At 39.7% G+C, this 26990-nt stretch overlaps 1 long non-coding RNA gene across 2 annotated transcripts in view; it reads right to left on the bottom strand.

Annotated features, from left to right (window-relative positions):
- Positions 1 to 22888: 22888 nt before the first annotated feature.
- Positions 22889 to 26990, bottom strand: part of LOC147582459 (uncharacterized) — a 22513-nt gene continuing 18411 nt past the window's right edge. For both annotated transcript variants that reach the window (XR_015249143.1, XR_015249144.1), the window contains exon 3: positions 22889 to 26343. This is a non-coding gene — a long non-coding RNA (uncharacterized LOC147582459). The remainder of the gene's footprint in view (positions 26344 to 26990) is intronic.

Genomic DNA, 26990 nt, shown 5'->3' with positions numbered 1-26990 from the left:
AGTCAACTGACAGCTAATTGGAATATTGGGGGCAATGGCAGACTGTAAGAGGAGAAAATGGACATGGATAACCCAAGTTTGTAGTGACTGGTATTGTGCATTCTGTTTCATGTCAGGGGTTGGGGGCGGGGGGTTGGTTTCAGGCATCTGAGCATGCAGGCATGTGAGCGCATGAGGGGAAGAGAGGTAGATTCAGGAAGTGGGAAATATCCCACTTCTAATTTTCCTTACTTAATTCTATAAAAATAAAATTAGTCAAAATCTAGTGCAAAATGAATATGATATTTAGAGTACACCTAATATTTTAGAGCAATATTTTTTCTTTATAGGTTCCTTTCTAAAGGTGAAAGTTTTTGACCAAAAAATGGTCCAGTATTCTTCTTTATTCTCAAATAATACAATGAAGCCCATGAAATCTGAGTTTATCATTGAGCAAACTGTCTTTTTAGACATCTACACATTCTTCCCATAGGCTGGAGTATTGATCACAATTTTATTTTTACTCTCTGCTTCCCTCCTCTACTGTTCTCCATCCTCACACCGAACAACCTCATGTAGCTGTCATTTCTCAGTGTTTACAAATGAGGTTTCCATGTATTATATTCAAGCCATTGGTCATTTCTATTTTCTTGAATATGTCCTCTGAAAAATTCATGGCATTGTATTAATATGGTTACCCAAGAAAAAGACAGTAAAGTTATCTTCTGTTCTTAGGCTGCAAAATTTTTCGTTTGATGCAGAACAAACCAGAGCAGGACATTCACTGAGTCTCCTGTGATAGGTTCAGATTATTGCCACATTTTCTCTTCCCATAGGAGCACTTTAAAAAAGTGACCCCTTCCTGTTTTCACTCTGTTAAATGCAAGTGATAAGGATAGGGACAGCTTAATTTTTTCCCCTCTTCCCATTTTTCCATTTGTTCAAATATTTTGAAATTTTCTTCAATGTTAGGATGCTGACATTTTGACTACTAAGGTTATGTGAATAATACTTAAACTTTTGGATGTTCAACAAGAGAGTAGAGCTTGGATTTCCACAGAAAAATGGCAGAATGTCCGGCTGCCACAAAATATTATACATTATATCTGTTTGGTGAGGGTATTAATGGTTAGCATATGATAATCAATTATAGATTTTTTTAACATGCAAGTGTGGCAATTTTAATAATTTTTTTCACAAATGGAATATTGGGTTTTAAATGCTCTTTAGCTAAAACCCACTTAATATACCACTAGATAATTGATTACTATAATAATTATATTTATGTATTGTCTTACATAGGTCTCTAATTATTTTTACATGTCTTATGATACAGTCAGACCATAATTTCCTATTCTTTTATTTACACCATGACACATAGCACAGTTGAATTAGGATTAATTTGCAAGTGATTACAAGTAAAGGAACTCAATTCTAACCAGCTTAGGTAAAGGCTGTCTGGGTATTTTATGAAAAGAAAAGGATAGTACAGAGGAGAGGAAGTATTAGCTGGACCTCAGGAATAACTAGAAATAGAAACTTTAAAACAAATGGTTGGAGAGAAGAATCATTTCCCAAAAGAAGGGGGTGCTATTTCCCAAAGAAAGACCATTGAAGGTACTGGTCAAGCAAAAGAAAAAATAAAAACAAAAATAAATGGTGGAGGAGGAATCTGAGCTGAGATGGTCCAAGTCTGGTGCCTGAAGTCGGAGCACAGTGCCTGGCAAGCCCATCACCACTGGTAACCCTTGTCAACCCATGTCATTAGACCCCGTCTAATTTTGTTGAAGACGCAGCTATGGAGTTCAAAGACCAGATGGGAATTTTAATGATCTTTTGCAGTTTATTCTACCTTTAGAGTTCTCTGATTAATGAAGAAACAAATTGAGTAAGGGAAGTTAGAACAACAGGATATTTCCCTCTTCTTGCACCCTGTCTTATTCTCATGTACTCACATGCCCACATGCTCGGGTGCCTGAAACCACCTCACACTGAAACAGAATGCACAGTACCAGTCACTTTCTAAAGGTATAGAAGGTGTTTGCATACATTAAGAAATTGTCATACCCTGAAATCACAAAATACAATGAGATGAATTCTTGGTAATGATGACTGGTCTGGCTCCAAGCTTGTGTCAGGATCATGTGACTGGCTTGGCAGAGGGAGTATTATTATATTTTTTGCTTTTCCTGCCTTATGTTTTACAAAGTGTCATCTTGAATAATCACAGGGCCATTAATACTGATGGATGAGAGTGGAATAGATTGTGCATGATAAGGAGAATCAGGTGACTGAAAAACAGCACAATTCTCAAAGGCAGAACTGTCACTTAGAGTGCAATATACTGTCAAAAGAAACTGGAAAGTGTGAGTAGGGAGAGATGAGGAATTACATAAGTAGGTCAGGAAGCAGCAACTTAACTTATTATTTTTTTCTTGAGAGGGAAAAAGGCTATTAAACTACTAGATTCGGAAAGTCCAACCAGTGTTTTATGGAAAATAATGTGCAGGGAATTTTCCCCCTCTTGTTTTACTAGTTCCATATGTGACACACAGACATTCCAAAGGCTAGAGTTAAGTCTCAATTTCAGGGAGTGTCTGAGTACAGCGGGGTTCATGGACTGGGCGCCCAGAAAAGGGATTGGGTTTTGAGTCACAGCGGAGGGGTCTTGAGAGCAGCACTACATGAATGGTTAGTGTCAGGAACCCAACAGATCTCTGTCAAACACAGGCACCGCTTTACTTATCTAGGGAGACATAAAAAAATCACCCCAAAACTTAGCAGCTGGAAACAGTACACATATATCACCTTATAGTTTCTGGGGGATCGAGTGCCCAGGAGGGTTTCGCTGGGTGATTTTGGTGCAGAGTCTCTCATGAGGTTTCATTTAAGCTGTTAGGTGAGGTTGCAGGCTGTGTTTCTAAATTAACTCACATGGGTGTGATGGGGAGGCCTCTGTTTCTCTCTGACCATTGGCTGGAGGGTTCAATTTCTTGCAGTGTGGGCCTCTCCCACAACATGGCAGATTCTGAGAGCGAGAGAGAGTAAGAGTGAGAAAGAAAGCAGAAATCATAGTCTTTATAAGTTCATTTTGGAGGTGACATACCATTACTTATATCATATGCTATTGTCACATGGAAGGGAACACACAAGGGCTGACTGCCAGGAAGTGGATATCACTGGAGGCCAACGTGGAGCTAGGCACCACAGGTACAAAAGCATTTATTAAGACTGTTCTGCCTAGGAAATGTTAAATCTGAAATCTTTCCAATAACAAAGCCCAAAAGCATGTACGTGTTTTTGTTTGAGCAAATAGTATTTAAAAAATTATTTATTTATTTTGAGAGAGAGAGAGAGAGTGCAAGTGGGAAAGGGGCAGAGAGAGGGAGAGACAGAATCCCAAGCAGTCTCTGTGATATCAGTGCAGAGCCCAAGACGGGGCTCAAACTCATGAACCAAACTGTGAGATCATGACCTGAGCCGAAATAAAGAGTGGGATGCTTAACCGACAGAGACACCCAGGTGCCCCTGAACAAATTGCGTTTTTTTTATTTTTTTAAATTTTTTTTTTTTTTCAACGTTTTTATTTATTTTTGGGACAGAGAGAGACAGAGCATGAACGGGGGAGGGGCAGAGAGAGAGGGAGACACAGAATCGGAAACAGGCTCCAGGCTCTGAGCCATCAGCCCAGAGCCCGACGCGGGGCTCGAACTCACGGACCGCGAGATCGTGACCTGGCTGAAGTCGGACGCTCAACCGACTGCGCCACCCAGGCGCCCCACAAATTGCGTTTTTAAAGGGTGTGATCACTTTGCTACAAACATGTAAAACATGGATCAGCAAATAGCCCTTGGGTCAAATTTGACTCCGCCTATTTTTGTATTGACTGTGAACTAAGAATGGTTTTACATTTTTACGTGATTGGGAAAAAAAAAGAAAAAGAATAATTGTATTTAATGATGTGCAAATTACATGAATTCAAATTTTAAACATATATTCCTATATATATATAGAGAGAGAGAGAAAGAGAGAGAGAGAGGGAGGGAGAGAACTACTAGAAACTTTCATTTGATATAGAAAAGTATAATATTGTAGGCAATGTTTCCCAGATGTATTTTGACTGCCACAACCCTTTCCTCAAAACTAATATTAATATCACTGAGTGCACTAGTGTTCCATAAATGGGTGTTCCCATAAGTATTGAGAAATACTGCATTAGATATACACCTGGAGACATCGCCTGTTAGGTCTCATGTGTTGAGGGTATAGAACAGATTCACACCATCTACCTTTAATTTTTATTTTATTTTTTATTTTCTTATTTTTTTTTAAATTTTTTTAACATTTATTCATTTTTGAGAGTGAGAGAGACAGAGCATGAAAAGGGGAGGGGGAGAGAGAGAGAGGGAGACACAGAATCTGAACCAGGCTCCAGGCTCTGGACTGTCAGCACAGAGCCCGACACGGGGCTTGAACTCACGGAGTGTGAGATCATGACTTAAGCTGAAGTCAGACACTTAACTGACTGAGCCACCCAGGCGCCCCTTTATTTTCTTATTTTTAAATGTTATTTATTTGTTTTGAGAAAGAGTGAGAGTGAGAGAGCATGAGTGAGGTAGAGGGGCATAGGGAGAGAGAGAGAAAATCTTAAGCATGCCTAGTGTGGAGTCTGATGCAGGGCTTGATCTCGCAACTGTGACCTCGTGACCTGAGCCGAAATCGAGTTGCATGCTTAACTGACTGAGCCACCCAGACACCCCCTCTACAATTAATTTTTAAAATAAACAGAATCAACTTTAGTTTTGCTCTAATTGTGTGTAATGTACTTAGGAGGTTGATGCTCAGTGTGGACTCCCTCTTCTCTCTCCTCCAGATGGCTCAGCCACCTTTGGTGGGACAAGAGGCAGAAAGGACATGGAGGCAGCAGGCAGCCACACTCCTTAGCAGCTGATGCCTGCTCAGGAAATCCACTAGGAGAATGAGAATCAGTTCCTGGTTTCTTTCTCACAGCAGCAGCATTAGGTGTGGGGCAACATAAATTCATTAACACTTGGCTGTGACCACACAGGAAAGAGAGAAAACAAGCAGCACAGTGCTTTGAAAGACTTCCTTCTATCCACCCTGATTTTATGTTGACAGAGCCACCCTGAACTCATTTGCACTGGCTATCTGGCTCTGCTCCAGTCCACGCAATCTTAGTGGGATTGCTGAATACAGTGCTCCACGCTGGCCAACATTCAGTTAAAAAAAAAAGTAGTTTGGAGATGAGTCAGCCAATGGCCACGTCCTAAGGAGACTGTCTGTGATTTCTGTTGCTGGGGGCTGGGAGCCACCAACGTTACTGTAGTTCTGAGGCCTGGACGTTTGTTCTACTTGAATTATGGGAGTTCTCTAGTATCCTTCTAACAAATAGATTTTTACTGTTTAAGTAAGTGATTGGGGAATTTGACACCCCAAATAGGCCACTTTGGCATAATGATTACTTTGAACTGAAGGCAGCTGACAAGAGCCGATACATGGAAAGCTCTCTGTCTTCTCCCTATTTGCCTAAAAAGCAGGACATAAATTTGTAAACATGTAACCCCTTCCTGTCTCTATCAGGAAGGTCAAGAGTTAATTACTGGGACTACTCTAGAAACTTACCAACCAACAGATGGGACCCAAGGAATCTACAAATCTCAACAAACCTTGCTGAAAATTGTTGTTCTTTTCTAAGGTGCTATACACACCTAAGTTCTAATCACATCTTTAAGTTACTCGCCACTGGGTACTCCATGTGGTAGTGTGGTGTATCTGTTTGTTTTCTCTTGTTAATGTGTCTTTTGTCATTCTATTTGGCAGGGCTCCAGACAAGGAATGTAGGATCAGTAGAAGAAAAAGAAAAATTTCCTCCCCCACAGAAGTCAAGAATCAGTTTTCCTATCTCTTAAGGAAATAACAATAGAATTGGGGTGGGGGTGGGGGTGGGGAAGGTATAATCAGAGAACGTATACTAAGGTTTTAATAGTAACAGAGTTCCCCCCCCCATATTTCTTGACTATATTTCCTACAGTGAATAATGAATATGTATTACTTTTATGATATGAAGTCAAAGGGTAATCAAGTTATTTTTGCAAACACAATCAGAGACAGAATGGGACCTGGGATGCACTGGTTACCACAACTAAGCCCTTAGTTTAGATCTGATTTTTTCTGGAAGGTAAGGGAAAAAGTTGAGACAGGAAGCATATGGGTTATTTAGTCTGATAAAAAGAAGCAAACATATTTTTCTAAAGAGACAAGGTTTTTCCTGGCACTGAATATAAGGAGAAATTTTTTATATGTGTGGGTTCTTATTTAAGGTACACTGAGTAATTTAGTATCTTGAAATGTGGTTTTGCAAAAGACAGACTGTTCTTCAAGTAGATTTTTTTATACTAGTATGTGCTCTAAACTAAGAGACAGACATCAAATCTTAACAGTGAAGACATTTCTGCAACAGGCCAAAATAATAAGATCAAGGTAAGTTTAATTGTCCAGATACTACCTGATGTAGGTGACAGACCCTCGCTCTCACTCTTACCAACCTCAGAGTCAAACTTAGAATTGCATTACTTCATCCAAAGTAGATCCAAATCTCATTACTTTTAACAATGGATATGTTTGTGGTTAATGTATGATTCACATTCTTCACCAAACAGTGGAAACTTAATAAAACTCATTCAGTAGAGTTTGTTACTCTTCTACAGTTACCTTTCTCTTCTCCAAATCACTGCAATTCCTCTGTGAGGTCCAGATACAGCATGTCCTCAGCTGAAGAAAATCCAGCTCTTGCTTAACTTATTCAATAAAACAAAAGCCTGGTTTGGTTAATGGAATAACTGCTATTTATTATTCTCAGATAAGACCCTTAAAGCCTTACCAGCTTACCAAAAAATGACATCTGAAGGACTTCTGCTTTTGATCTGATGTTGGACCAGATAGTCTTGAGAGAGTCCTCCTCTTAACAAAACAACTTGAACTTACATAAAACAACTGTTATTACATTGCTTTTATCACAGTGAATAGGGAACTTTCCGAAGGAAAAAACCAACATGAATCCAATGAATCTCAGTGTCCCTGAGAAGGCAGAGTTGAGCAGGAACAAATGAAATTGCACTATTAGCCCCGCAATCCAGAAACTAAGTTCTTATGCCAGTGGCAACTTGGTGGGAGGAGGGGAGGAGAATGAGTTTGGGGCTCCTCATGCTCTGAATAGAGATTAAAAGTAGTTGTAGATTTGCAGCAGTCCCTGACTCCTCCCAGAAGTGAATAAAAATCATATCTGGAGGAAACATGCTGAACTTAGACCACACATGCTTCAATAGATGAATATCAACCAAACATCAGCATATAATCAAAGATCACCAAAACCACACAGAAAAAAGAGAAGAATGAGGGGCACCTGGGGAGGCTCAGTCGGTTAAGCACCTGACTTTGGCTCAGGTCACATGATCTCATGGTTGGAGAGTTTGAGCCCCGCTTCAGGCTCTGTGATGACAGCTCAGAGCCTGGAGCCTGCTTCGGATTCTGTGTCTCCCTCTCTCTCTGCTCCTCCCCCACTCATGCTCTGTCTGTCTGTCTCTCTCTCAAAAATAAATAAACATTGGGGTGCTTGGATGGCTCAGTTAGTTAAGCGTCATGATCGTGGGTTCAAGCCCTGCATCAGGCTCTGTGCTGACAGCCCAGAGCCTGGAGCCTGCTTCGGATTCTGTGTCTTCCTCACTCAGAGTCTGTCTCTCTCTCTCTCAAAAATAAATAATCATTAAAATAAATAAATAAATAAATAAATAAATAAATAAATAAACATTTAAAAAATTTATTAAAAAAAAGAAAAAAGAGAAGAATGAGATTTGGCACAAACTTAGACCACCAAGAACTTTAGATATTACAATAACAGATAGGAAATATGAAATAGCTATGGATGAAATATTTAAAAACACAAAAGATGAATTCACAAAGTTGATCTAGTTCAAAATAGACTATAAAATATACTCAGGTAGCTATGAAAAAGAATTTCAAACCTGAAGGGACCAGGTAACAGGCAATCTATTTCCAAAAAATGCCATAGATTTTGGGAAATAATTAAATATTTATCAGCAATAAAGTGGGTAAGTTTTGGGCAAAAGAATATCATACTTCAATGAAAATGAACCAATTAGAGCTATATGCAATAACAGAAATGCATCTCTCAATGCCAAACAAACAAACAAACAAACAAAAACCAAGACCCTCAAGAGTACAAATGGGATTCCATATAGTTCCAAAAGAGGCATAATTAAGCTAGAGTAATCAAAACAATTTGGCATTGGCATAAAGGCAGATATATAGACCAATGGAATAGAATAGAAAGCCCAGAAATAAAACCTTGCATATATGGTCAAATGATTTTCAGCAAGGTGCCAAAACCTTTCAGGAGGGGAAAGGACAGCCTTTTCAACAAACAATACTGAGAAAAGTGGGTAGCCATATGGAAAAGAATGAAGTTGGACCCTTACCCTATACCATAAAAGCAAACAAACAAGCAAACATCAACAAAAAACCTGAAAATGGATCAAAGACCTAAATGTAACAGTTAAAATTATAAAACTCTTGGAAGAAAACATAGAGGGAAATCTTTATTACACTGAATTTGGGAATCAGTTTTTGGTTATTATGCCAAAAACACAGACAATAAAAGTAAAAATAGATAAATTGGACTACCTGAAAATTAAAAACTCTGCCCGAAAGGACACAATCAACAGAATAACAAGGAAATCTATAAAAAGGGAGAAAATGAGAATCATGTTTCTGATAGGGGGTTGATATTCAGAATATATAAAGAACTTTTACAACTCATTAACAACAACAACAAAAAATCCCAAATAACTCTATTAAAAAATGGGCAAAGGATTTGAATAGACATTTCTCCAAAGAAGGTATACAAATGTCCAACAAGTATATGAAAAGATGCTGAGCATCATGAATCATTAAGGAAAGGTACATCAAAACCACAATGAGTTATCACCTAATATCTGTTAGGATGACTGCTACCAAAAAAACCCCCAAGGAGCGCCTGGGAGGCTCAGTCAGTTAAGCATCCAACTTCTGCTCAGGTCGTGATCTTGTGGTTCTTGAGTTTGAGCCCCACATCAGGCTCTGTACTGATAGCTCAGAGCCTGGAGCCTGCTTCAGATTCCGTGTCTCCCTCTCTCTCTGCCCTTCCCCTGCTCGCTCACTCTCTCCCTCAAAAATAAATAAACATTAGAAAAAATAAATTTAAAAAAACACACAAAAATACCCCCCCCTTCCCCAAACAGAAAAACAGAAAATAGCAAGTGTTGAAGAGGATGTGGAGAAATTAGAACACTTGTGCACTGTTTATGGGAATGTACAACGGTGCAGCTGCTATGGAAAACGGTATGGTGTTTCCACAAAAAATTAAAAATAGAATTACTCTATGATTCGGCAATACCAGTTCTGGATATATACCCAAAAGAACCGAAAGAAGGATCTTGAAGAAATGATTGTACTTTCATGTTCACAGCAGCAATATCCACAACAGCCAAAAGGTGGAGGCCACCCAGGTGTCCGCAACAGGTGAATGGACAAACAAAATGTGGTCTATACATATAGTGGAATATTATTTGACCTTAAAGAGGAAGGAAGTTTTGACACATGCTACAACATGGATGAAACTTGAAGACATGTGACGTGAGATAAGCCAGTTATAAAAAGACGAAGTAAAATATTGTATGATTTCACTTAGATAATGTATCTAAAGTTAGTCAAAATCATACAAACAGAAAGCTTCACTATAAGGGACTGTGGGAAGGGGGAGATGGGAGTTACATAATGAGTATAAAGTTCCAGGTTTGCATGATGAAAAGTCCTGGAGATCTGTTGCACAACAATGTGAATGTACTTAAACATTGTAGAAATGCACACTTCAAAATGCTTATGATGGTGGAGCGCCTGGGTGGCTCTGTCAGTTAAACGTCTGACTTTGGTTCAGGTTGTGATCTCATAGTCGTTGAGTGCCAGCCTTGCATCAGCTCTCTGCTGTCAGTGCAGAGCCAGCTTTGGAACCTCTGTCCCCCCTCTCTCTCTGCCCCTCCCCCCATTTGTGCTCTGTCTCTCTCGTGTTATGCAAATGTTACCACAATGTAAACATTTACAAAATAAGCAAAATTGCTATACGGTTTAGAAATACACTTCTTTGTGTACATTTACGTATACACATAAATTATAAAGGAAAATCATGATTACCATGCAGTCAAATAGTTGTAATCTCTGTGGGGAGGGAGAAATATATAAAGGGGAAGGGAACATGGGGGTGTGTAGGCTGTTGGGAATATTCTATTTCTTGACTTGGGTGATGGTTACACATATATTTATTTCATAATTTTTCTTTAAACTGCTAATATGGGGGTGCCTGTGTGGCTCAGTTGGTTAAACGTCTGACTCTTGATTTCAGCTCAGTTCGTGATCTCATGGTTTGTGAGATCAATCCCAGTATTGAACTCTGTGCTGACAGCATGGAGCTTGTTTGGGATTCTCTTTCTCTCCCTCTCTCTCTTTCAAAATAAATAAACAAATTAAAAAGAACCTGCTTATATGTTTTATGCATATATATGTTTTTATCTTTTTAAAAACTGTTTTCTTTAAACTCTTGGGAGAGCCTAAGTGGCTGGTCGGTTAAGCCTCCAACTTCAGCTCAAGTCATGATCTCAGAGTTGGGAAGTTTGAGCCCCATGTCAGGCTCTGTGCAGACAGCTCAGAGCCTGCAGCTTGCTTCAGATTCTGTGTCTCCCTCTTTCTCTGCTCTCTGTCTCTCTCTCAAAAATAAATAAACATTAAAACAATTTTAACTGTATATACATATATGTGTATATATGTATATATATGTATTAAGTTTTCACTGCTACTGTAAAAATTACAACCAAATTAGGAGCTTAAAACAACACAAATTATCTTACAGTTTGGAGGTCAAAAGTCCTAAAATAACGACTTGACAGGACTGTGTTTTTTTTCTGATAGCTTCAGGGGAAAATCTCTTTCCCTGCCTTTTTAGCTTCTAGAGATGACCTTCAATCTTTGGTCATGGCTTCAACTTCTGTCTTCAAAGCCAGCAGCATAGCATCTTCCAATCTCTTTCTGCTTCCGTCATCATACTGTCTTTTTCTTATTCTGACCCTTTTGTCTCTCTTTTATAAGAAACCTTGTAATTACATTGGGCCCAACTGGATAATCCCTAGCAATCGCCCCATCTCAAGATCCTGAAGTTAATCATGTTTAAAGTCTCTTTTGTTGTGTAAGGTAATATAGGCACAAATTCCAGGAATTAGGATGTGAGCATCTTTGGGGGGCGGGGCATTGTTCAGCCTTGAAATGTTTGTTGATGTCCTTTCTGGCCTTTTTAAAAATCAGGTTGTTAGGGGCACCTGGGTGGCTCAGTGGGTTAAGTGTCCGACTTCAGCTTAGGTCATGATCTCACAGTTCATGAGTTTAAGCCCTGCATCGGGCTCTGTGCTGACAGCTAAGAGCCTGGAGCCTGCTTCAGCTTCTGTGTCTCCCTCTCTCTCTGCCCCTCCCCCATTCACGCTCTGTCTCTGTCTCTCAAAAAGGAATAAACATTTAAAAAAATTTTTTTAAATTGGGTTGTTAATTTTTTTAACATTAAGTTTTGAGAGTTCTTCATATATTCTAGATACAGTACAGAAATGTGATCTGCAAATATTTTCTCCTGGTGTGAGTCTTGTCTTTTTGTCTTCTTAGTGGTGTTTTTTTAAGGAGAAAAGTAGTTAATTTAATTTTTATTTATGTAATGTTTAAAAAATTTTTTAATTTTAATTTTAATTTACTTTTGAGAGAGAGAGAGAGAGAGAGTGAGAGAGCGCACCAGTCAAGGAGGGGCAGAGAGAGAATCCTAAGCAGGCTCTGTGCTGTCAGTGCAGAGCCTGATGTGGGGCTCAATCCCATGAACTGTGAGATCATGACCTGAGCTGAAACCAAGAGTTGGATGCTCAACCAACTGAGCCACCCAGGGGTCCTGAAAAGTTGTTAAGTTTAAAGAATTCCAATTCATTGATTTGTTTTTCTTAAAATTTTTTTTTTTTTTTTTTTAACGTTTATTTATTTTTTTGGGACAGAGAGAGACAGAGCATGAACGGGGGAGGGGCAGAGAGAGAGGGAGACACAGAATCGGAAACAGGCTCCAGGCTCTGAGCCATCAGTCCAGAGCCTGACGCGGGGCTCGAACTCACGGACCGCGAGATCGTGACCTGGCTGAAGTCGGATGCTTAACCGACTGCGCCACCCAGGCGCCCCTGATTTGTTTTTCTTAGGCATCATGAATTTACTGTTATGTCTAAGAAATCTTTGCCTAACTTAAGGCCACACCAATTTTTTCCTATTTTTCTTCTGCAAGTTTTCTAGTTTTACATTTTGCATTTAGGGATTTTACACGTTTTGAGTTAATGCTTGTATGAGGTGTGAGGTGCGTGTCTTTTTTAGGACTTTCAGTCTTGAGTGAATAACGCAAAGACTAAAATATAGTTAGAATTCATTGGTGGAAGTGGTGGTTCATGGTGCGTGTTGTGTAGCAGCAGCAACAGCCTCATGGCTGCATTCCTATCAGAGTCCCCTTGATTTCCGTCTTCACCTATGACAAGGTAACCATGCTGTAGATAAAAATGGTATTTGTGTTCAACAAAACACAAACGATATCCCCAAATAACACCACCAACAAACAAAAACACCTTCCTTAAAAAAGAGTTTGAGATGATAAATACCCTTTTATCTACCACCACATTGAAAAATGTTCCAGGGCGCCTGCGTGGCTCAGTCGGTTAAGCGTCTGCCTTCAGCTCAGGTCATGATCTCACGGTTCGTGAGTTCAAGCCCCACATCAGGCTCTGCACTGACAGCGTGGAGTCTGCTTGGGATTCTCTCTCTCCCCCCCCCCCCTCTGCCCCTACTCTGCTTGTATGCTCTCTTTCTCAAAATAAATAAATAAACTTAAAAAAAGAATATTAAAAAAAGAAAAATGTTCAAATAGAGGCTTTATTATAGGCCCTGAACAAGAATAAGACTGACTTACATTGTAGTGTTTATTTGAGAAGTTATGTGAAGAAACCTGAACTGAATAGTATAATTTTTATTTATCCCAATAATTATAATAATTATATTATTTATTAATTATAATAAATAATTTACCATTTACCCCAATGATATTAGGTTGACATACAGATTGATGTCCTAGAATATTGCTTGTTTGGCCCCTCCCTTAATGCAGGTCTCTGTTTATTTATCTCTTCTCAGGTTTCCATAAAGGAAAGAGATTTCCCCCCTTTATTATAGGCTAGCACTATGTTCTTAATTTGGTTGAAATTTGGGAGAGGAGAGGGACGGAACATGAGTTCTCAAAACACCCTGGACTTTTAAATACTTAAACATTATTTCTATGTTTCCCTTTGCCTTTATGATATTGTTTATTCTGTTTATTTTATAACTGATGACAGATAGGTGTACATGGATAATTTCTGAATGAGCATTCACAAATGCTAAATGCTACAGGATCAGAGATGGGAGAACATGGGCCTTGGCATTAGATAGATTTGGGTTTCAATCCAAGCTTTGGCACTTACTGAACTTTAGAGATTTCCCTAGTCTCTCTGAACCTCAGTTTTCCCTTCTGCAAAATGGAAATAATGATACCTTCCCTGGATGCACAGACTCTGTGTTATAAACATAGCCCTATAGAGGAGGCCATAGAGGACGTCATTGAGGGTTGAGAGGAGGCAGCATTTACATTCTCCAGAGCATTTACTGAAGAGAGCTCCTGGCTAGGTCCTGAGTGATGAACAGGTTGCTTTCTCTGACTTCTGCTTTTCACCTCCTTTTTTGTCACTGTGACAAAGCATGGGTCCCTCCTGCCTGTCTGTGCCGTTACCATAGCAATCCAGATTCTATTTAACCAGAGTTTGTGGCAGGACAGATTGGTTTTGTGACTTGTGAAATCTCACTCTCTAAAATAGAGCCCAAGCCGTGATAGCAGTAACTACATGGAGCTGGGCAGGGCTTCCGCCCCCTCTCACAGTAGGTGGAGGGCTGTGGTTAGCCTGCTGTAGTGCCAGGTCCTGGATATTCGGGTTATCAGGGAGGGCCATTACCTGAACGGATAAGATACAGCGGCTGAGAACTACCATTAGCTTTTCAGTTTCCCTTCCCTGTGGTTTCTCTTTTCACACTGCCTGCTTTCATATTTGGCCTCTTTCTACCAGCAAACCCCGGCCCTCAGATCATTCATTCTTGTGAAGTTGACACAGAGGTTGTTTAGTGGGCATTAAACATAGAGTTGCTTATAATGGATTTTAGAAAAGTTTTTATTTTTTAATTAATTAGTTATTTTTAAAGATTTCTTTTAAGTAATCTCTACCCCCAACGTGGGGCTTGAACTCACAAACCTGAGATCAAGAGTCACCAAATGAGCCAGCCAGGCACAACCTCAGAAAAATTTTTGTTATGGGAAATTTCAAACATAAGAAAGCAGATAGTATTCATCACCCAACTTCAATAATTATCCACTCATGGCCATTGTGTATCTCCATGCAATTTTACCCTCACCCATATTTTTGAAGCAAATTCCAGAAATGATATCACTTAGTCCACAAATATTTCAGTAGAACCACTGAAAGATAAGGATTATTGTTGTTGCAGGTGTGTGTGTGTGTGTGTGTGTGTGTGTGTGTGTGTGTGTAACATGACTACAATATCATTGAAACTGACCTTGGAGATACTCTTTATCACTCTTGGAGAAGTGTGAAGGATAAAATTATTGACTTCTACCTCTTCCCATGAAGGTTTAACTGCAACTAGAATTTCCCTCCTGTAATAAACAACTAGAAATTCAAACAGCAAGAACAACTGTTTTCAGATAGTGGACAGCAGGTAGCATAGGGCCATGAAACCCAAGAGAAGGGAAATAAATAAGGCAAGCCCTACGGTTGTCCCAGCTGACTGTCTGAAGCCATTTCCAGGACATAGAGGAGAACTGAAACAGAGCCTAGTAACCTCACTGAACTGAGAGGTAGAGATGAGAAGAGGAGACTAGTAAGAATATTCAGGGCAGATTATTAGTGGGGAGGGATGGAATAGAGAGACTGAGAATGTGCTGGATATCTGCAGAGCAGTCCGCTCGGATCTTTGGCTAACTACTGATCTGTGCACACATGGGGCAAAATTCGACCAGGCCAGGAAAGAACCACCTGAAAGCAGTAGGTTGAATAATTCCCAGCAGTAGGACTGGGAATTGTTTGCACTACCAGTCAGAGTGGAAAGACCTTGCAATATTTGCAGACTTTACCTTGGACTTGGGGGAAACAAGCTGTTAATGGGATAAAGTATATAGAAAACATAGGTAGATGGATATTGTCTAGTATAGACCCCCTGATACAGAGCCCATGCTGTGATAACCAGACAGCAGGAACGGTCTCCTATTACATCACATGATAATTCTGAGTGGTATAAAGATAGGCAATGCTATCCATTTTTTAAGTGTATTTCTTAAAAATTTTTAATAGTTCTTGGGTTATCTGTAAACTTGTCATCTGTTCCAATTATTACATAGGGGATAGAAAACATGTATTTTTCTTTACATATAAACATATATATATGTATATACATAATTTTGTATATATGTATATGTATGTATTTATATATAATGTACCTTATGTATTTGTTATAACATGTATATATACATTTATTTTAGTTGTAATGAAATAGCAATTTTTACTATTATCTAACCATGATGAGAAAGCTTAATACAAACTCCTTATAATGCAAGTTAATATTTTTTTAGCATCTCTTATCTCAAAACCTACTGATTTTCACCAACTTCATAGGGAAGATCAACCCGATTAATTACTTTACACTGTATTATTTTCCAGCTTCTCTATCCTATGGGATCAGTAGGGTTCTACATTGCTTAACATCCACCTATCTACTATATACCACTTCCAGCTCCTTGGTAATGTCTGCTTTGAAGATATTCCAGTTCAAAATCATTATTGCCTATGATATACAACTTTGATTAATCATTTATACATTTACATATATGATAAAGCAGACCAACAACCATTTTCCAATAAAAATCTTTAAAGAAATCCGGTAACTACCAAACATAGAAGTGCACTCATCTACTGAGGCGCAAATTACTTGTGCCTTTGACCAGACTTAGCCTGTGCCAATGGAAGCAATATTATCTTTTTACACAAATGGTAACATGCAGTGTTACTCTTGTGCATTTTGATCTTGGTCACGTAACAATATTCATCCATCCATTCATTTATCATTTAAATATTATTTACAGGGTTGCTCATATGTACCAGATCCTGTTCTGGATGCTGGGGATGCAGCCCACCTTCTGGAGTGGTTCGGCCACCAGGAGTGGTTCTAGGTTCAGACTAGCAATGCGGCTAGTAGTATTCAGTTGAACTAAGTCTAGCACTAAGTTTTACTCTGTAGATTGAAACAGGTCAGGTAAAACAGCATGTGAAACATATTTGATCTTATCAGTGATCCAGCAGCTCCTTGTGGGTCGTACAGAGTTTCCATGAACGAGGTCAAGCTATGGGTGCTTCATTCTGAAACAGAGAGTGTACTGCCCTAGTCTCCAACTGTCTCTATGATTCCAGTCGCGTAGGCCCGTGGCTTGCCTGAATGCCCATATACTGCTCTCCCAGTAAACCGGACAGATAACTAACTCATGGTATCCGCATTTACACAAGGAAGTGGTGCCGTGAGAAGGCAGATGGGGATCACCTCCCCAAGCAGGCCTGTAGCTTACCTTTTACTCATACGCACACTCTAGAGGGAGACAGTTGAACCAAATAAGCAGATCAGGACAGTATTGGTGCTGTTATGATCAATACATAAGAAAGAAATGGAAGATGGTGAGAGATACTACTTTGTATCTTAGAGAGGGGAATCCTTGTATATTTGTTATTTCCATACAGGTAAGTATATCCAAGGATCTTTGCTCAGAAGCAGATATTCTGGGTCGAAGATTATGTGCTTTCTATAATTTTGATGACCATTGCCAGATTTTCCTCTGTAGAGTTTGTTCTGCTTTACAGTCCCACCAGCCATTTGCCTATTTCCCTGCACCTTCATCCACAAAGAGTGATGAAGTGAATGGATGAAGTGAATCTGAGCCATCTGATAGGTAAGGAATATCCTCTTGTTCCTTTGCACAGTCCTTTATTATGAATGGGTTCACATGTTTTTTGTAAGTTGAAGAATCATTTGGCCTCATTTTTCTATGAACTGTTGGTTCATATTCTTTACCAATTTTCTGTTTTTCTCATATTTTTTATATGTATTCTTAGTACACTAAGGAAATTAGCCTTTTGTCTGTGATTATATAATCATTTTTTTCAGTTTGACGTGGCTTTTTGTTTGTGGTATTTTTCTCATACAAAATTTTTATGTTTACGTAATTTAATCTATCAATCTCTTATGTCATCTTCATTCTAGAATTATAAAAATTATTTTTATTTCATGTTTTCTGATAAAATTTTGATATTTTTTAAAAAACAATTTTAATATGTATTTATTTATTTGTTTGAGAGACATAGAGACAGCGGGGGAGGGGCAGAGAGAGAGGGAGAGAGAGAGAACCCCAAGCAGGCTCTGAGCTGCCAGCGCAGAACCCAACACAGGGCTCGAACTCATGAAACTGTGAGATCGTGACCTGAGTCGAAACCAAGAGTCAGATGCTCAACTGACTGAGCCACCCAGACACCCCCTCATATTTTCAATATTTACATTTTTGATCCATCTGAAATTTATTTTAATATATGGTGTGAGATGTAGAATCTAAATTTGTCTGTTTTTTTTCTCCCATGTGCTACTATCCATTACACCACTCTTTACTGAATAAGAACTTGATAATATTTCAGAGCATATATATCTGCTCTTAATTAGCTACCTAGAATATACACACTTTAGGCCTTTGCCAAAGACTGTAACCTCAGACTTTTTGCTGCTCAACTTTTATCTTGCATGCTGGGATGAAAAATGATTTACAGGGAGGATTGTTTAAAGGATATTCATCTGATGGGGAATCTGGGTGACTCAGCTGGTTAAGCGCCCAACTCTTGATTTCGGCTCAGGGCTCAGGACTCAGGTTATGATCCCAGGGTCGTGGTACTGAGTCCCTCGTTGGGTTCTGAGCTGATAGTATGGAGCCTACTTGGGATTCTCTCTCTCTCTCTCTCTCTCTTTCTCCCTCTACCCCTCTCCTGTTTGCTCTCTCTTTCTCTCTTGAAAAAAAAAAAAAAAGGAAAGGATATTCATCTGAGATTATACATATGTATATATGCCTGTGTGTGTATGTGTGTGTGTGTGTGTGTGTGTGTGTATCTGTGTGTGTGTGTTTATTTATCCCAGGTTTTATTTCTGGATTAAGATAGATGATTAGAAAGTTTTATATATGATTCCTATTGTTTTAACACCCATCAGAAGAAAAGCCTTTTTCAAATTGTTTATTTCCTTACCTCAGATTTGTCAAGAGATTTTAAGAAGTTGCTATACAAAATCCAAGATTACATTTATCATAGGGATGTTTTATTTATTTATTTATTGGCATCTATATAAAAGCTTCTTTTTTCTTTTGTTTAAGAATGAAAGATCAGGAAGCTTTGTTTCATCTGTGGAAATGGTAGCTCTCTTTTGGGGTTGATGTGAATTTAATTGATTTCTCATGGCTGCCACACACCACAACCTAGAGGTGATGGTATGCCAGGTATTGTGAGGAGCTTGCAGGTTCTGGAATGAGACAGACCTAGGACCAAATCCCAGCCCGCTGTCCTCATGAACTGAGCTGACTTGGGCAAATCATTTCACTTTTCTGTGCTTGCTGCCTCATCTGTGAGACAGGCATGATAATAAGAGCTGCCTCGTTACATTGGGAGGATTAAATGAGTTTAAAATTAAGGATTTAGTATAGTGCCAAGACATGGTAAGCATTCAATAAATGTAAGGTCTTATTATTGTGGATTCATGTTGATCAAGGTGTTAAGAAGAATGCCATCTAAAAAACAATCGACAGCATTTGGAAGATTAACACAATCCTTAGATGCACTGACATCTGTGCCTCTCATAAAGAGGTGAATCATTTCTCTTTTGTTATCGTTCTTAATATCCTAGAAACCAGGGGCTTGAAAATATCCTAGAAGCTCTGGGCTTGAAAAAGATCCAACTACCCAAAACAAACCAAATCTGAGTGAATCCCATTTATTTCATAGAATTGTAGAATCTAAGTGTTGGAATTTAGGTGTTGTCGGATCCAGCTTCCCTTCCCAGAGTCACTTGGTAAATATTTAAATAAACCCAAATTTTATCTTTTTTTTCCTCTATAAAGTGAGACTAAATTTTTTTTAAGTTATTTTTTTTTTAAACGTTTATTTATTTTTGAGACAGAGAGAGACAGAGCATGAATGGGGGAGGGTCAGAGGGAGAGGGAGACACAGAATCCGAAACAGGCTCCAGGCTCTGAGCGGTCAGCACAGAGCCCGACGCGGGGCTCGAACTCACGGACCGCGAGATCATGACCCGAGCTGAAGTCGGCCGTTCAACCGACTGAGCCACCCAGGCGCCCCGAGACTAAATTATTTTTAAAGAAATGGAAAGTCTGAATAGGATGAAATATATGCATCTTATTTCTAAATTTTAAAGTGTCAAAAAATTTTTCAGAACCAAGTGATGATCAGATATTTCATTTGGTTTAAATTCCACTGGGAGGACTTTCCTCCACCTTTTACAGAAGGTCGGCCGATAGAGGGCCTATAACGTCACTACGCTGCCGGAGCTCCACCCAGCTCGGGACCGACTGCCTCCCGCACAGTCAGGCGGTCCTCAGCCACGACTGTCGCTGCTACGGAGAAGACGTTGTGCTGACCTAGAAATAACAGCTCGGAGCTGTTGATGTCAGTAACTTTTAAAATAGCTTATTAAAAATCTCTTCGGTGACCTCAGCTACACTTTAATGCCACTTAGCTCATCTGGAAGTGGTTAGGAAATGTAAGAAGGATGGGTGACAACTGGAACTCCAAGCAGCTGTATCTTCAGAGGCCCATTTTAGGAAAGAACTTGTTTGAACAAGATGAAGATTGAAGATACCCTTGGTATCCAGTGACCGTGATGCAGATATAGAAACTGTGTGTCCAGGGCCCCGCAAGTCTGGGGGGAAACCCAGATCTCATCGTCAGTTGCACATGGTATTTTTCAGCTGTGCATGTACCTTCTGTGATGGGAGTTCTGGCCCCCTTCCCTGGTCCCCTGCGTATTTTGAAGATTCTGCAGGAGATGACTCACGTGGACTCACAGATATGGCCTTGTCAGTTACTGTAGGTTTTCCCTGTTGGCCTTCCTTAGATTCTCTCCGACAACCCCGGAGGCCATTGCACTGAGGGTGGGGGGTGGGGTGGGCATGTCTGGTGCTGTCTGTTGCATCCAGGCTGCGAATGCCTGACATCAAGGATTCTGCTGTCTGCTCTGGGAGCACATCCTCTGTTGCTGAGTCCAGCTGAGGGTGTTGCTGCCAGGAGAAGTGCTGATGGGCCAGAACCCGGGAAAAGCTGTGCTGAATCTTCTGGAGCCTTGGGTGTGCTACACCAAAACTGTGGGCACCTTGGCATTCGTTAATGCCATTCATCTGTTAACTGGACACCAAAGCCATACCGTACTCTGTACCTATAACTATTGAAATATTTATGGGCCATTTTGAAACAAGTACGTGTGAAAAATCTGACAGTTTATCCCTCAGCACCTAGATCATCACAGGACTCAACCCATTTTCAGCCCAATAAAAAAGTTCCATGTTCACTATATAAAAACTAGCACATACAATCTCCAACTAGTTTGTCCTGCTTTTTTCCACTTATTCCTATTGAAAGCCATTTATTTTATTCTACACATGCTTCATAAGTCAACCAAGCTTTTATTCTTGCATATTTAGATACCCCCTCAACTTCTCATTATTATGAATCATACTGTTAAGAAAATCCTCATGGCTATTCCACAACTCCCCGCTCCCCCCCCCCCCCCACGCCAACTATAATTATTTTCTTAGGAGGGAAAATTCTAATTGTTGAGTCAAAGGGGTTGTATTTTTTAAGGCTTTTGATACACACTATCTAGTTGCCCTCTCAAACGGTGGGACTGATTTATTCTCCTACCATATTCTTGACAACTCTGGGTAAATCATTAAAAAATAAATGCTTATTGAATTTAAACAAAATTATTGTAGTAATACATACATATGGCAACATGTTCAAATGATGTACAAGTGATTAAAATATAAAGTGAAAGCTCTCTTCATTACTCCTCTTCTCCACTTCATAAAATATTTGGTGCATGCTTCCAGACACTCTTCTGTGCAGGGGCCAGTGGAAGGACACAGTTCTGAGATGAGACTTTGATATCTATCCGCTCTGATGTAATGAAAAGAACCCTACTGAAATACAAAATCACTGGTTTTAATGGAAAACATTAATTCACCCTCTTTCATTTCCCTATTTATTTCAGTCTTTTCTGTACCTTTTGAAATGTTCACAAGTTCATATATTTTGATGATCCAAAAAATCCACAAGTATATTCATAAGTACATTAGAACTGGAATAACCTGTAAGGAATGCCACCTATTTCCTCAAACCACGAGCCATTTGTGGTATTTACTGTAATTTATATGTAATATATGCATACCATGAGGTATTGAGAAAACTGTTAGAAATTTATTGAGAATTCTTCTGTTGCGGTCTAGAGTTGGGAACAAAGTCTCACATGGTAGCTCACTTACCAGATTAAATGGAGTTCTATCTTTCAGATTAGGGGTCAAAAAAACAAAGAACAAAAAATGGCCCGTGGGCTAAATTGAGCTTGCCTCCTGTTTTTGTATGACTTGCAGGCTTACAATGTCTTTTCTACACTTTAAAAAAAAATTTTTTTTTAACGTTTATTTATTTTTGAGACAGAGAGAGACAGAGCATGAACAGGGGAGGGGCAGAGAGAGAGGGAGACACAGAATCCGAAGCAGGCTCCAGGCTCTGAGCCGTCAGCACAGAGCCCCATGCGGGGCTGGAACCCACGGACCGCAAGATCACGACCTGAGCCAAAGTCGGCTGCCCAACCGACTGAGCCACCCAGGCGCCCCCTTTTTTACACTTTTTAATAGTTGAAAAAGATCAGAAGAATGATATTTTGTGACACATGAAAATAATACAAAGCTCAATTAAAAAAAATTTTTTTTTAACATTTATTTATTTTTGAGACAGAGAGAGAGCATGAAAAGGGGAGGGTCAGAGAAAGAGGGAGACACAGAATCTGAAACAGGCTCCAGGCTCTGAGCTGTCAGCACAGAGCCTGACGCGGGACTCGAACTCACGGACCGTGAGATCATGACCTGAGCCAAAGTCCGACGCCCAACCGACTGAGCCACCCAGGCACCCCACAAAGCTCAATTTAAACGTGCACAAATAAAGTTTTATTGGAACACAACTACACTCGTTCATTTACATATTGTCAGTAGTGGCTTTTGTGCTACAACAGCAAAGTTGAGTAATTGTGACAGAGATTGTATGACTCTCAGAACTGGAAACATTTACTGTCTGGCCTTTTACAGAAAAAGTGGACCATGCCCGGATTTAGATTTTCAAATGAAAGATAGATTTAATTTCGCTACTAAGCAGGAAAATCTGTTTATTAATTTAAAGATGCATGATCTCCTGATAGGCTTTAGAGAGGAATTAGAGACTTTGAGGTGCAGACCACAAATGAAATCTTGGAGACTGAGTGGGCATTTTTTTTTTTTAATTTTTTTTTCAACGTTTATTTATTTTTTTTGGGACAGAGAGAGACAGAGCATGAACGGGGGAGGGGCAGAGAGAGAGGGAGACACAGAATTGGAAACAGGCTCCAGGCTCTGAGCCATCAGCCCAGAGCCTGACGCGGGGCTCGAACTCACGGACCGCGAGATGGTGACCTGGCTGAAGTTGGACGCTTAACCGACAGCGCCACCCAGGCGCCCCTGAGTGGGCATTTTTTAAGAAGGGTCAATGGTCCTCTCTGGGATAAGCAAATATAGGAAGTGTATGATCCTTGGGATATGTAGTTAGTCTGTCTCGTAGCATGTATTTAAAATTTGGGAGGTACTAGCTCATTGCTCTCCACAGAGACTTTTACTAATTTCTATTTTCACTAACAGTATATGGGAGTGCCCTCATGTTCTCACCAATATGAAAATGGTTTTAAGTCTGAGGGCAACATATGGCACATTGTAATTGTTTTAAGTTGCATTTCTTTTATTACAACTGAGGTGGGCAATTTTTCTTCATTAGTAATTTTCAGTTATTTTGTAAAATGCTTTTCCATATCTTTTGATCATTTTTTCTCTTGGATTTTCTTCTTCTTTTTAAATGTTTATTTATTTTTGAAAGAGAGAGAGAGGTTGAGAGAGGCAGAGAGAGAGGGGGACAGAGGACATGAAACAGAACTTGAGCTGACAGCAGTGAGCCTGATGCAGGGCCCAAACTCACGAACCATGAGATAATGACCTGAGCCAAAGTCAGATGCTCAACCAACTGAGTCACCCAGGCGCCCTTCGATTTTCTTCTTCTATTAGATTTGTAAGAGTTTGTCCTATGTTATGAATAGTAACATTTTGTATTTTATACTTATTCCAAATATTTTTTCAGGTTGTCATTTATACTTTAACCTTAAAAAAACCTAATAATAGCTAGTATTTAGTAAGCACTTAGTATGTACCAGACACTCATCTAAGAGCTGTACATAGTTTACTTCATTTACTTCTCATAACAAGTTTATGAAGTGGGGACTATTATTACCCTAGTACTATAAACAAGGAAACTGAGTTACAAAGAAGCCAAGTAACTTGCCCAATCACGTGGCCAGGAAATAGTGGAGCTAGGATTAGAGCTCAGGCAGCCGGGTCCAGTGCCAGCCATGGTGCATCTGCCATGCCGGGGCACCAGGCTGGCCAGCAAGGCAAGACCTAGTTCAGGGCTGACCCAAATGGGCTATGGACCTGGGGCAACTGAATGAGTAAGGCTACTTAGGACGAGTCTACTTGAAAGGAGTCTGCATATTAGGGCATCATTCATGGTTCCTTAGGTTATCATGAAAAGAATTTTTCAAATTAAATTTTAACGATGTAACAAAATGAGGAATTAAGACACGATGCAAATAGACTCTCCCCTCCCCCCAAGCACAAGCGTTAAGGCAGCTGTCCCAGATGTTCTACTGAGGGACAGCTCTGATGATGTATCTTTCACCATGTACATCTGTCCCTTAGACCCTGGAGAGATCAGAAAGTCCAACTTAGCAAATAGGGTTAGAGAAGGAGATAGGACAGGGTGAGAAGCTGATAATTAATCTTCCTCTTTCATTCCAGTTTTCAAACTGGCAGTGAGGGAAGACTGTCAACTAAAAAAAGAGTGTTTGGAGTATTTTATATTACACTGGACTAGACTTATATGATCATTAGACTGATTTAGATTTTTTTTTAAGCTAAGAGTTCTTGGGAAATATGTGGAAACTGACCAAGATTTCATCCAATGGGCTCAGAAAGAATGGATTGTCAGAGTGAGGAGCACTGAGAAAAAGTAGGGGCTTTGTGATTGCACCTGACTGGGTCCAGCTTCTTCATGAATGCGTTCCCTTTGCAGCATCAACTCTCTCCACATCTGCTGAATTTTCTGTTTACTTGTTGTCCTTAAAAAGAGGGATCTATATATTTCAAAGTTAAAGTTGGGTTAAATTCTGTTCCTGTTCATATTATTTGAACCCAAATAAAGGAAGTAGGGAAAATTTAGATTTAATATTATTTTGTTTTGAGAGACCATTGGAGATATGCAGCTGTCTTTTTTGCTCATTCCAAAGTCAGATTTTCCTGGGATGAAAGGTACTATAAGAATGTTTCCAAGGTGTTGGTCAAATATGAGAATTAACAGGGGGACAAAACGAGATTTTTAAAAGTAATCTAGACACACATACATGAAAAAGATATCAAAAGAGGTTGTAATTATTTGCTCTGGAAATGGGACCTGACAGGGCAGAAGAGCATTTGCTTTAACTGGTAAGAGAAGGAAGACCTAAACACGTCATTGATTCAGACAGTTCCCTCTGCTGACCACTAGGTGTTGCTAAGCAGGCATCATGACCTATGGTGGGCGGAGGAGAAGCAGGAAAGGCAGCATCTCATCCATTCAGGGTACATTCAGCAGATCCAACAAATTTGGGGTGCTCTTGGTGGCAAGACATCTTTACTTAGTCCAGCACCTGGTACATGGCAAGCATTCAACACATATTTCTTGAAAGAATTATTCAGAATGCAGAGGGTGCTTTTACATCGTGGGCATCCAAATAATATGACATTTCTGTGTAAGGGTTCTTCCAGACCTCTTGTCATTTTGAGACAAAGGGAGAAACATTATAAATTAGAAGTCACTTGATGAATTAAACAAAAGGAGACCAATTTATCCATGGAATCAGACTTGGTAAATCGGTGAACTGTGACCATTGCCTGTACAAATAGAGACTTAGCAAAATACTTGTTTAAGTGCAGACATGGCAAACCATGCCTTTATTTGTCTCTGTTTTACTCAGGTGCCATTGATTCTTCCACTCCTACTTCCTCCAATTTTTGAATATTTTCTTACTGATTTTGGTGCAATGAGAAACTGATGGCAAACCATCTATAATTCTACATAATCTGCATCAGCATAAAATTGAAAAATAGAGGAGCAATGACTGTAGGTTAGATACAGAGCTGGAAGGAAGGAGGAGAGTGCATCAGGAGGCTTTGAGAAAACCCCAAGTACAGATCTTCTTCTTCCTGTTCCTAACTTTCCTGGTTCCTCAGATGCCTTCTGTGGATATCGGTGGGTTTTGCCTGCCTAGGGACCTTTCACTCTTCTTCTGTTAATAGTGCCTCAATTTTACTTTGGGGGATGAGCCTCTGCCCCATTGGGCACTGTCCTGATGGGCTGTCAGTTCACAGGCTCCCCCTTCAGGTAGCAGAGAGGTAAGCAGTAAGCCAAGCTACACCAATCAAAGGCCCCATCTCTGGGAACTTGTAGAGCCTGAAAACCACTGGAATTCTTTTAGTTTCGTGTCTCAAAGAGGTGGTTCATTAGTTCTTGCTTTGTGGAACCCCATAGCTGTCCTGGCTTGTGTTTTTCCAAAGACCTAGTCTTCATTTTTTTCTTCAAGTCTGTGAGCCACCCCATATTCTTCCAGTAAATTAGCTGGAGTTGGTTTCTGTTGACTGCAGCCAAAGAATGGTGACTGGTGGAATGAAGAAAAGGAGCTAGTAAAAAAATGATTACTTCCATAACCTCCATTAAACTTATCATTGAAAAAGATCAGCCCTAAGGTAATGGATACTCCCTGGAAATGAGGAATATAACGTTTATGGACACTTACTATGTTTCGGATACTTTTAAAAACACACATATTATCTTTTTATTTTTAATTAAAGAAAAAAACTTTTGGGTAGTCTCTACACCCAATGTAGAGCTCAAACTCACAACCCTGAGATCAGGACTTGCATCTCTACTAACTAAGCCAGTCTGGTGCCCCACATATTATCTTACTTAATCTTCAGAATGACTCAATTGAATAGATGTTACTATCCCCATTTTATAGATGAGAGCACTGAGGCATAGAGTGATTGAATAGCCTGCCTGTTTTCACATGGTCAAATTAACATTCTTAAAGTTTGTTCTATGGAATACCAGTTTTTCTGAATTATATTAATTTCCTGGGGCTGCTTTAACAAAGTACCAAAAAGGGGGCTTAAAACAACCGAAATTTATTGTCTCACAGTTTGGAAGACTAGAAGTCTGAAATCAAGGTGTTGGTAGGACCATGCTCTCTATGACTACTCCAGGAGAGAGTCCTTGCTTGCCTCTTCCAGCTTCTGGTGTTTTCCA

The sequence above is a fragment of the Puma concolor genome, chromosome A3 (genome assembly GCF_028749965.1).
Source record: "Puma concolor isolate L17-30 chromosome A3, mPumCon1.1.hap2, whole genome shotgun sequence".
NCBI lineage: Eukaryota > Metazoa > Chordata > Mammalia > Carnivora > Felidae > Puma > Puma concolor.
This window is presented reverse-complemented; position numbering and strand designations above follow the sequence as displayed.